Source organism: Rhincodon typus, chromosome 18 (genome assembly GCF_021869965.1).
Source record: "Rhincodon typus isolate 14 chromosome 18, sRhiTyp1.1, whole genome shotgun sequence".
Classification (NCBI taxonomy): Eukaryota; Metazoa; Chordata; class Chondrichthyes; order Orectolobiformes; family Rhincodontidae; genus Rhincodon; species Rhincodon typus.
Genome location: NC_063349.1, coordinates 827,024 through 836,323, shown reverse-complemented (window position 1 = coordinate 836,323; position 9,300 = coordinate 827,024). Strand labels below are relative to the sequence as shown.

The window sequence follows — 9,300 nt, the reverse complement described above, 5'->3', positions numbered from 1 at the left end:
CTCGGATTCTCCAGCATCTGCAGTTCCTACTATCTCTGAGTAGATTCTCAACCTGTTTAGCCTTTGCTCATGAGACAATCCCTCCATAGCAAGGATCACCTCGTGAACCTTCTTAGAACTGCCTTCAATGAAACTATGTCTTTCCTTAAATAAGAAGACAAACTGCTCACAGTATTCCTGATGTGGTCTCACCAGCACCTTGTCCGGTTGCCATAAGATTTCCCTACTCATGCTCCAGTGAATCAGAGGGCAGCTGAGAGCTTTCACAGTGGAATTCTGGGATACTTCGCCACAGGCATCACGACTGTAAAGGAGACCTCCACAGGATACCCTCCGTGAGACAGCAAAGAAGGGTGGTGAATCAGAGGGCAGCTGAGAGTTATCACATCAGAATTCTGGGAGACATTGCCACAGTCATCATGACTGTACAGCAGGTTGGAGAGAACCTGGTGTCAAGGTGTGGTTAAACCTCAACTACTACATTGGTGTAGAGCTGGATGAACACAGCAGGCTAAGCAGCATCATAGAAGCAGGAATGTTTTGGGCCTAGACCCTTCATCTAGGCCTGAAACATCAGCCTTCCTGCTCCTATGATGCTGCTTGGCCTGCTATGTTCATCCAGCTCTACACCTTGTTATCTCAGATTCTCCAGCATCTGCAGTTCCTACTATGTTGGTATTTCCCACCCTCCATTCTCCTCTGACCAAAACAAAAAATGACTCTATTAGAGTGGAAGTGCTAAGGTCTTTGCTTGAGAGGTTTGGTGTGAGGAGGCAGAGCAGGTAAGGGCTCTTTAAACTGGAGGCAGTGGGGTGTTAGGGCAGTGGCATGCTCCTCTTGCAGGATGTGGGAGATCAGGGAGACTTCCAGTGTCCTTCACAACACAGTATGGAACTGGAGGAACACAGCAGGCCAGGCAGCGTCAGAGGAGCAGGAAAGTTGATGTTTTGGGTTGGGACCCTTCTTCAGAAATGGAGAAGGGCAAGGGACTTGGGAAATAAATAGAGAGCAGGGGGTGGGGAAGGTAGGTGGGATGGTGATAGTTGAGTAGGGAGTGATGGGGATTGGTCAGTGGGATGGGTGGGTGGATAGGTGGGAGAGAAGATGGACAGGTTGTGTCAGGTCAAGGAGGCGAAGATGAGAGGGAGGCTTGGACATGGGATGAGGCTGGGGGTGGGGAGATTTTAAAACTGGTGAATTCCATGTTTAGGCCATCGAGCTGTAGGCTCCCAAGGTGGAATATGCGGTGTTGCTCCTCTAGTTTGCGGGTGGTGTCACTGTGACACTGGAGATGGACATGTCGCCCAGGGAGTGGGACAGGGAGTTGAAATGATTGGCGACTGGAAGGTATTGTTGTTTATTATGTACTGAGTGCAGATGCTGTACAAAACGGTTTCCAAGTCTATGCTTGGTCTTACCGATGTAGACGAGGCCACATCGGGAGCAGCGGATACAGTAGACCAAGTTGACAGATGTGCAGGTGAACCCCTGTTAGTGTCCTTGGTGGTTACACCTGTGAGAAGTACACCTGTCTGTAACTCTTGGCCTACCACGTTAGGGAACTCAATCTAGAGCTGGATGCACTCAGGATCATCCAGGGTGCAGAGAACATCACTGATAAGAGCTATAGTGAAGTGGTCACTCCGAAGGTGCAGGTAGCTGGGTGACCAGCAGACGAGGTAAGGTTGGAAGGCAGATAGTGCAGAGTTCCCCTGTGACCATTTCCCTCAACCGGTATACCACTCTGGATGCTGTTGGGGGGGCAAGACCTTTCAGGGGCTAGCAGCAACACAGTCAGGTCAGTGGCACTGTGACCAGCTCTAAGGCTCAGAGGGAAAGGATACAGTCAGACAGAGCGATACTGGTAGGAGATTCAATTGTGAGGGGGACAGACAGGAGATTCTGTGGCTGCAGAAGAGACACCAGGATGGTGTGTTGTCTCCAGGGTGCTAGGGTCAAGGATGTCTCTGAGCAGTTACATAACATTCTGAAGGGGGAGGGTGAACAGCCAGAGGTCATTGTGCACATCGGTACAAACGACGTAGGGAGAAAAAGGGATGGGGTCCTGCGAAATGAGTGTAAGGAGTTAGGTAAGAAGTTAAAAAGCAGGACCTCAAGGATAGTGATCTCCAGTTCACTCCCAGTGCCATGCACTAGTGAGGATAGAAATAGAAAGATAGGCCAGATGAATGCATGGCTGAGGAGCTGGTGTAGGAGACAGAGTTCTCAGTTCTTGCATCATTGGGGTCTCTTCTGGGGTAGTAGAGGTGACCTGTACAAGAGGTATGGGTTGCATTTGAATTGGAAGGCGTCCAATATCCTCGTGGGTAGATTTGCTACTGTTACCCAGGAGGGTTTAAACTCGTTTGGCAGGTGTCTGGGACTCCGAATGAGAGAGGGGCCATCAAGAAGTCAGGGGAAAATCCTTTAGCCATCAAGCACAAGTTTATGATTCAGGATAGCCAGAGGCACAGTAAAGGGAGGGAAAAGACTTCTGGTTTAAAATGCATTTATTTCAACATATGAGGCCTGACTGGTAAGGCAAATGAGTTCAGGGCATCGATTCGTTCTGGGGACTGGAATATTATAGTGACCACTTCACTGTAGCTCTTATCAATGATGTTCTCTACATCCCGGATGATCCTGAATGCGTCCAGTTCCAGTTCCAGTCATAACAGAAACATAGCTGAGAGAAGGGCAGGACTGGCAGCTCAGTGTTCCTGGATACAGAAGTTACAGGCATGATAGAAGTACAAGTAAGCGAGGAAGGGGAGATGCCCTTTTGATAAGGGAGGACATAACAACAATGCTTAGAGAGGGTATTCTTAAAGGATCATCGCTCTGTTGGGACTGTATTATAGACCCCTAAATAGCCAGTGGGCACTAGAGAAGCAGATGTGTAGAGAGATTGCAGATACTAGTAGGAATAATAGAGTAGTATTGGTTGGAGATTTTAATTTCCTCTGTATTAACTGAGCCATCCAGAGTGTAAAAGGCCCGGACAGGGTGGAATTTGTCAAATAAATCAATATGCAGAGGGCCCTACTCGGGAGGGTGTAACACTGGACTTCCTCTTAGGAAACAAGGTCGGGCAAGTGACTGAAGTGTACTTTGGGTCCAGTGACCATAACTCTATAGCTATATTAAGAGTAAAAGGGTGGCTAGGGAGAGAATAGGTCCCCTTAAAGATCAGCATGACCGTCCATGTAGAGAGCCAGAGGAGATCAGGGAGATTTTTAATGAATATTCCTCTTCAGTGTTTACTGAGGAGCAAATCATGGATGCTAAAGAAATAAGGGAAACAAGTGGAGATGTTTTGGACCGAATACATATTACCAGAGAGGAGGTGTTTGCAGCCTTAAAGAGTATTAAGGTGGATAAATCCCCGGGCCTGATCAAGTCAATCCTCGGATGTTGTGGGAGGCTAGGGAAGAAATTGCAGAGGCCCTTGCACAGATTCTTGCTTCACCTTTAGCCAGAAGACTGGAGGGTGGCTAATGTTGTTCCATAGTTTAAGAAAGGTAGCAAAGACAAACCAGGGAACTATAGGCCAGCGAGCCTGAGATCAGGAGTACGAATAGACAGGATACCGAGGGCCAGGATCAACCAACATGTGGATAGTAAAGGTCCAATTAGGGACAGTCAGCATGGATTTGTGTGCGGGATGTCATGTCTGACAAATCGTTTAGAGTTTTTTGAAGGGGTAACCAAGAGGATGGATGAAGGTAAGGCAGTGGATGTTGTCTACATGGACTTTAGTAAGGCCTTTGACGAGGTTCCGCATGGCAGGTTAGTCATAAAAGTTAGGTTGCATGGGATCCAGAGAGAACTAGCTAATTGGATTCAAAATTGGCTCGATGGTAGGAAGCAGAGGGTGATAGTTGAAGGTTGTTTCTTGGACTGGAGACCTGTGACTAGTGGTGTGCCACAGGGGTTGGGGCTGGGACCTTTGTTATTTGTTATTTACATAACTGATCTGGATGTGAATGTACAAGGCATGATTAGTAAGTTTGTGGATGATACAAAATTAGGAGTTATCGTTGAAAGCAAAGAAGGTTATCAGAAATTATAGAGGGATCGTGATCTGATGAGGAAGTGGGCTGAGGATTGGCACATGCAATTCAATACAGAGAAGTGTGAAGTGTTCCACTTTGGAAAGTCAAACCAAAGTAGAACTTGTACAGTAAATGGTAAGGTCCTGAGGAGTGTTGTGGAGCAGAGGGAACTAGGAGTACAAGTACAAAGTTCATTGAAAGCAGCATCACAGGTGGACAGGGTGGTGAAGAAGACATTTAGCATGCTGGCCTTCATCGGTTGAGGCATTGAGTATAGGAGTTGAGACGTTATGTTATAGTTGTATAAGTCATTGCTGAGGCTGCACTTGGAGTATAGAACATAGAACATAGAACAGTACAGCACAGCACAGGCCCTTCGGCCCACAGTGTTGTGCCGAACTTTTACCCTAATCCTAAGGTCTATCTAACCTCCACCCCTACCTTATACTATCATCCATATGCCTATCTAATAGCTGCTTAAATACCCCCAATGAGGCCGACTCCACTACACTCTCCAGCAATGCATTCCACGCCCCGACCACTCTCTGAGTAAAGAACCTACCTCTGACGTCTCTCTTATATCTACCTCCACTCACTTTAAAACTATGCCCCCTCATAATAGCTACCTCCACCCTAGGAAAAAGTCACGGTATGGTGTACCATTTTGGTCACCCTGTTATAGGAAAGACATAGTTAAACTAGAAGGTGTGCAAAGAGATTTATGAGGATGTTGCCAGGACTAATAGGCCTGAGTTACAGGGAGAGGTTGCCCAGGATGGGACTTTATTCTTTGGAATGTAGGAGAATGAAGGGTGACCTTATTGAGGTGTGTAAAATCATGACAGGCATAGATAGGATGAATGCATATAGTCTTTTTCCTAGGGATGGGGAATTGAAAACTAGGGGGCATAGGTTTAAGGTGAGAGGGGATAGATTTAAGAAGGACCTGAGGGGCAACTTCTTCATGCAGAGAATGGTCAGTATATGCAGTGGGCTGCCAGAGTAAGTGGTTGAGGCTGGTACAAAAGCAACATTTAAAAAACATTTGGGTAGGTACATGGATAGGAAGGTATCAGAGGGATCTGGATCAAATGCGGGCAGTTGGAACTAGCTGAGTGGGCACCATGGTCAGCATGGACCAGTTTGGGCCAAAGGGCCTGTTTCCATGCTGCATTACTCTATGACTCTATAACTCCCTTGAAGTAAGGGACAGCATTCCATTAGCCTTCCTGATTAACCTGCTGCACCTGTGTGCTAGCTTTCTGTGTTTTAGGCATAAACAACTGCAAGTCCCTTTGTGTTGCAGCTTTCTGCAGTGCTTTTCCATTTAAATAATACCTTGTTCTTTTATTCTCCCTTCTAAATTGAACACCTTCAGATTTTTCCCACATTATATTGCATTTGCCATCTTTTTGCCCATTTACTTAACCACAATTGAGGAAATAGGAATTAGGAGCAGGAGTAGACAATTTGGCCCTATAAGCCCACTCCTCCATTTAACATGATCATGGTTGATCTTATCCTGGTCTCAATTCCACTCTCATGAGAAACATATCTATTACTTTCTTGAATCTGTTGATTGATTCTGTCTCTACTGCACTCTGGGGCAGTGAGTTCCACAGATTCACAACCCACTGAGAGAAGTAGCTTCTCATCTCAGTTTTGAACCTACCTCCTCTTACACTATATTATGCCCTCTTGTTCGAGATTGTCCCACAAGGGGGAAGATCTGTTCAACATCTAACTTATCAATCCCCCTTTAGCATTTTATATACCTCAGTCAGATCCCCCACTCATTATTCCTGAACTCTAGTGAGTACAAAACCAAGCTATTCAACCGCTCCTTGTACAACAGCCCTTTCACCCCTGGAATCAACCTGGGTGAACCTCTGAACTGCTGCCTGTACCACCACATCCTTCCTCAAGTAAGGAGACCAAAACTGGACACAGTACTCCAGCTGTGATCTCACCAACGTCTTATATAATTGTAACAACACTTCTTTACATTTTTAATTCAGTCCTTGTGCAATAAATGCTAGGATTTCATTTGCCTTTCTTATTATATGCTGCCCAGATCCCTCTGCACTGACGCACTTTGAATCTGCTTCTCATTTAAATAATAAGTTGCCCTTTATTTTTCTGGCCAAAATGATTAACCTTGCACTTGTCCACATTAAACTCCATCTACCAGATTCTGGCCCATTCTCCTAGTCTATCTGTATCCATCTGTAAACTCTTTATCTCCTTGTCACAGTCTGCTTTCCCATCTATTTTAGTATCATCTGTAAATTTTGCTATGATACATTCTGTTTGCAGATCATTGATATAAATTATGAGGTCTGATAGCTGAACCCTGCAACACCCCACTAATTACAGTTCGCTATCCAGAGAAGGACCCATTTACCCGAACCTTGAAGAACTCCAGCAAGTTTGTCAATCACAATTTGCCCTTCATGAAACCATACTGACACTGGTGAATTGAAGTTCGTTTTTCCAAATGGTCAGTTATCTCTCCTTTATGATTGACTCCAGCAACTTCCTCATGATAGAAGGGGAAGCAATGGCCTAGTGGTATTATCACTGGACTATTAACCTAGAGAACCAGATAATGTTCTAGGGTAACAAGGTGTAGAGCTGGATGATCACAGCAGGCCAAGCAGCATCAGAGGAGCAGGAAGGCTGACGTTTTGGTACAAATCCCGCTATGGCAGATGATGGAATTTGAATTCAATAAATATCTGGAATTAAGAGTCTAATAATGACCATAAATCCACTGCCAATTGTTGGAAAACCCCATTTGGTTCATTAATGTCTTTGAGGTCTTTGGTTCATTAATATCTTACCTGGTCTGGCCTACATGTGACTCCAGACCCACAGCAATGTGGTTGACTCATAACTGCCCTCTGGTCAATTAGGGATGGGTAATAAATGCAGCCTAGCCAGTGACGCCTTCATCCCGTGAATGAATAAAGAAAAGTGTAACTAACTAGTCTATAGTCCTCTGATGAGCTGGGAGTGACTGTCAGACTTCCCATGACATGAGTATGTTAGTCATCCACTTTGAGCCAGGAATGACAGTCAGATTTCCTGTGATCTGGAAGTTAGTCAGATTTCCTGTGTGCTGGGAGTGACAGGCGGACATCTTGTGGGTGCAACAGTCTGGCCACTCATGATTTGGGGATAACAGTCAGATCTTCCCTGTGAGGTACAGCATAACAGCCAGTCTTCCTGAGACTTGAGAATGACAGTCGGTCCTCCTACAAGTTGGGAGTGACAGTCAGTCCTCCTATAAGTTGGGAGTGACAAACAGACTCCCCATGAGTTGGCACTGACAGTCAGATCTCGTGAGTTGGGAGTGTGGCCTGTCATGAGCTAGGAGTGACTGTCTGACCTTCTACAAGCTTTGTGTAACAGTCAGTCTTTCTCTGAGTTGGGAATGATGGTCAGACCTATTAGGAGAAAGGGATAACAGTCTGATCTCCTGTGACCCAGGAAGAATAGTCAGACCCTTATGAAAGACAATAAGATCTCCTGAGTTAACAAGGTGTAGAGCTGGATGAACACAGCAGGCCAAGCAGCATCATAGGAGCAGGAAGGCTGACGTTTCGGGCCTAGACCTCTGATGAAGGGTCAGACATTCTGTAAATTGGGAGTAACAGTCAATTATCTTGAGAATTGGGAGGGACAGTCAGACATCCCATTAGTTGAGATTGAGGTCAGAGCTCCTATGATCTAGGAACGGCAGTTAGTGTTTCCACGAGTTTAGAATAACAGACAGTCAGAGAATAACAGAGATAACAAGCAAGTTAGACAAAGGAGAGCCAGTGGATGTGATCTATTCGGATTTCCAGAAGGCCTTGCTGCACAGGAGGCTGCTAAATAAGGTGAGAGCCCATGGTGTTTGGGGCAAGAAACTGGCATGGAGAAAGGATCGGCTGACTGGCAGAAGGCGGAGAATAGGGATAAAGGGTTTTTCAGGTTGGCAGCCGGAGATTAGTTTAGTGACACATTTTTAATTCAGCTTCAACCTCTCCTCTAACAAAGAGGCAAATTCATTAATCAACCTTATCTATTCCAGTTGCAAAAACTGGTTCCGATGTCTGTGCCATGCCTCCACTTCCAGGTTAACTACAACAAGCTGGTACAGACTGTCCCTGCCATTCATTTTGTGAGTCTAGGAGTTCCACAATGGGTGTGAATATTTATTGACTATGCCAGCTTAGAGGTTTCATAGCCCTCATCACCCTGATTAATGGGACCTGGGGTGACTCTGGCCCTGCAATTAGAGTGTGACACTGATCTGGCTTTAATCACACTTGCTTGAAGGCCTTATAAAGAATTCAATAATAAAATCCCTCTACTGATTATAAAAATAAAAAATCTCGAAAGAGCTAACACTCAATGGAGGTGGGCGGGGGATGGGGCTCAGAGGTCAGAAACACCGACGTCAGTCAAGCACACGGGGCAAATTCATCTAATGTCCCCTCACTACCTCGGAGCCACTGACCTCTGTCAGCAAAGACAGTCCGAAAGATTCACATCAGTTCTGTACGATGCAGCACAATTAGCCGTGGCATCATCCGAGAAACCTGAGGATGGACAGCAAGAAATCAGATTGAGCACATCAGCAAAACCGAGAAGTCCCCAAGCAACCAAAACAGAACCAGCAACAGTTCTGAGGAAGAGTCCAGCAGGTCTGCCAGCATCTATGAAGAAAAAAAATCAAAGTTAACGTTTCGGGTCCGGTGACCCTTCATCGAACTGTTCTGCTGAGCTTTTCCAGCAACTTCTGTTTTGGTTCCTCATTGCCGCATCTCGTTTTAACACTATTCCCACTGCCCCTTCCACACACACTCTGTGCCCTCTCCCGGTCTCTCTCTCTCTGTCTCCCCCGAATACTCACTGAGTCTCCCTCCGCTGCGGCTCCGAATGCAGTTCTGTGCACCCAAGGCTGTGATTGCTCTGTCTCTCTCTCTCTCCGCACCCACCCCTTCACTTTCACTTTCATTTCCCAGAGACGAGCGACTCCGTACGAAACTGACAGACAGAGGAGTAACAAGTCAGAGAGGAGACAGAGAAAGGGAACAGGGAGGAGAAGGGGCGGGGGGAGCGGGCGTCAGTGAGAGGTGGAGAGGAGGAGTGATGTAAAGGTGGAAGGGAGAGTGGAGGGAAGATATGGAGGGAACAGAAAGGGAGGGGTATGGGAGAGAGAAAGGTGGAGACGGAGGCGGAGAGAGGGAAGGGA

General features: G+C 46.2%; 1 protein-coding gene across 3 annotated transcripts in view; it reads right to left on the bottom strand.

The window, feature by feature from the left end:
• The window catches only part of usp18 (ubiquitin specific peptidase 18), a 55,928-nt gene extending 46,628 nt beyond the window's left edge, over positions 1-9,300 (bottom strand). The window contains exons 1-2 of one of the 3 annotated variants that reach the window (XM_048607534.1): positions 8,959-9,300; positions 8,548-8,644 (exon numbers count right to left, since the gene is read on the bottom strand). The gene's annotated coding sequence lies outside the window, so the exon portion shown is untranslated. The remainder of the gene's footprint in view (positions 1-8,547; positions 8,645-8,958) is intronic. The other 2 variants (XM_048607533.1, XM_048607535.1) reach the window with 2 other exon arrangements.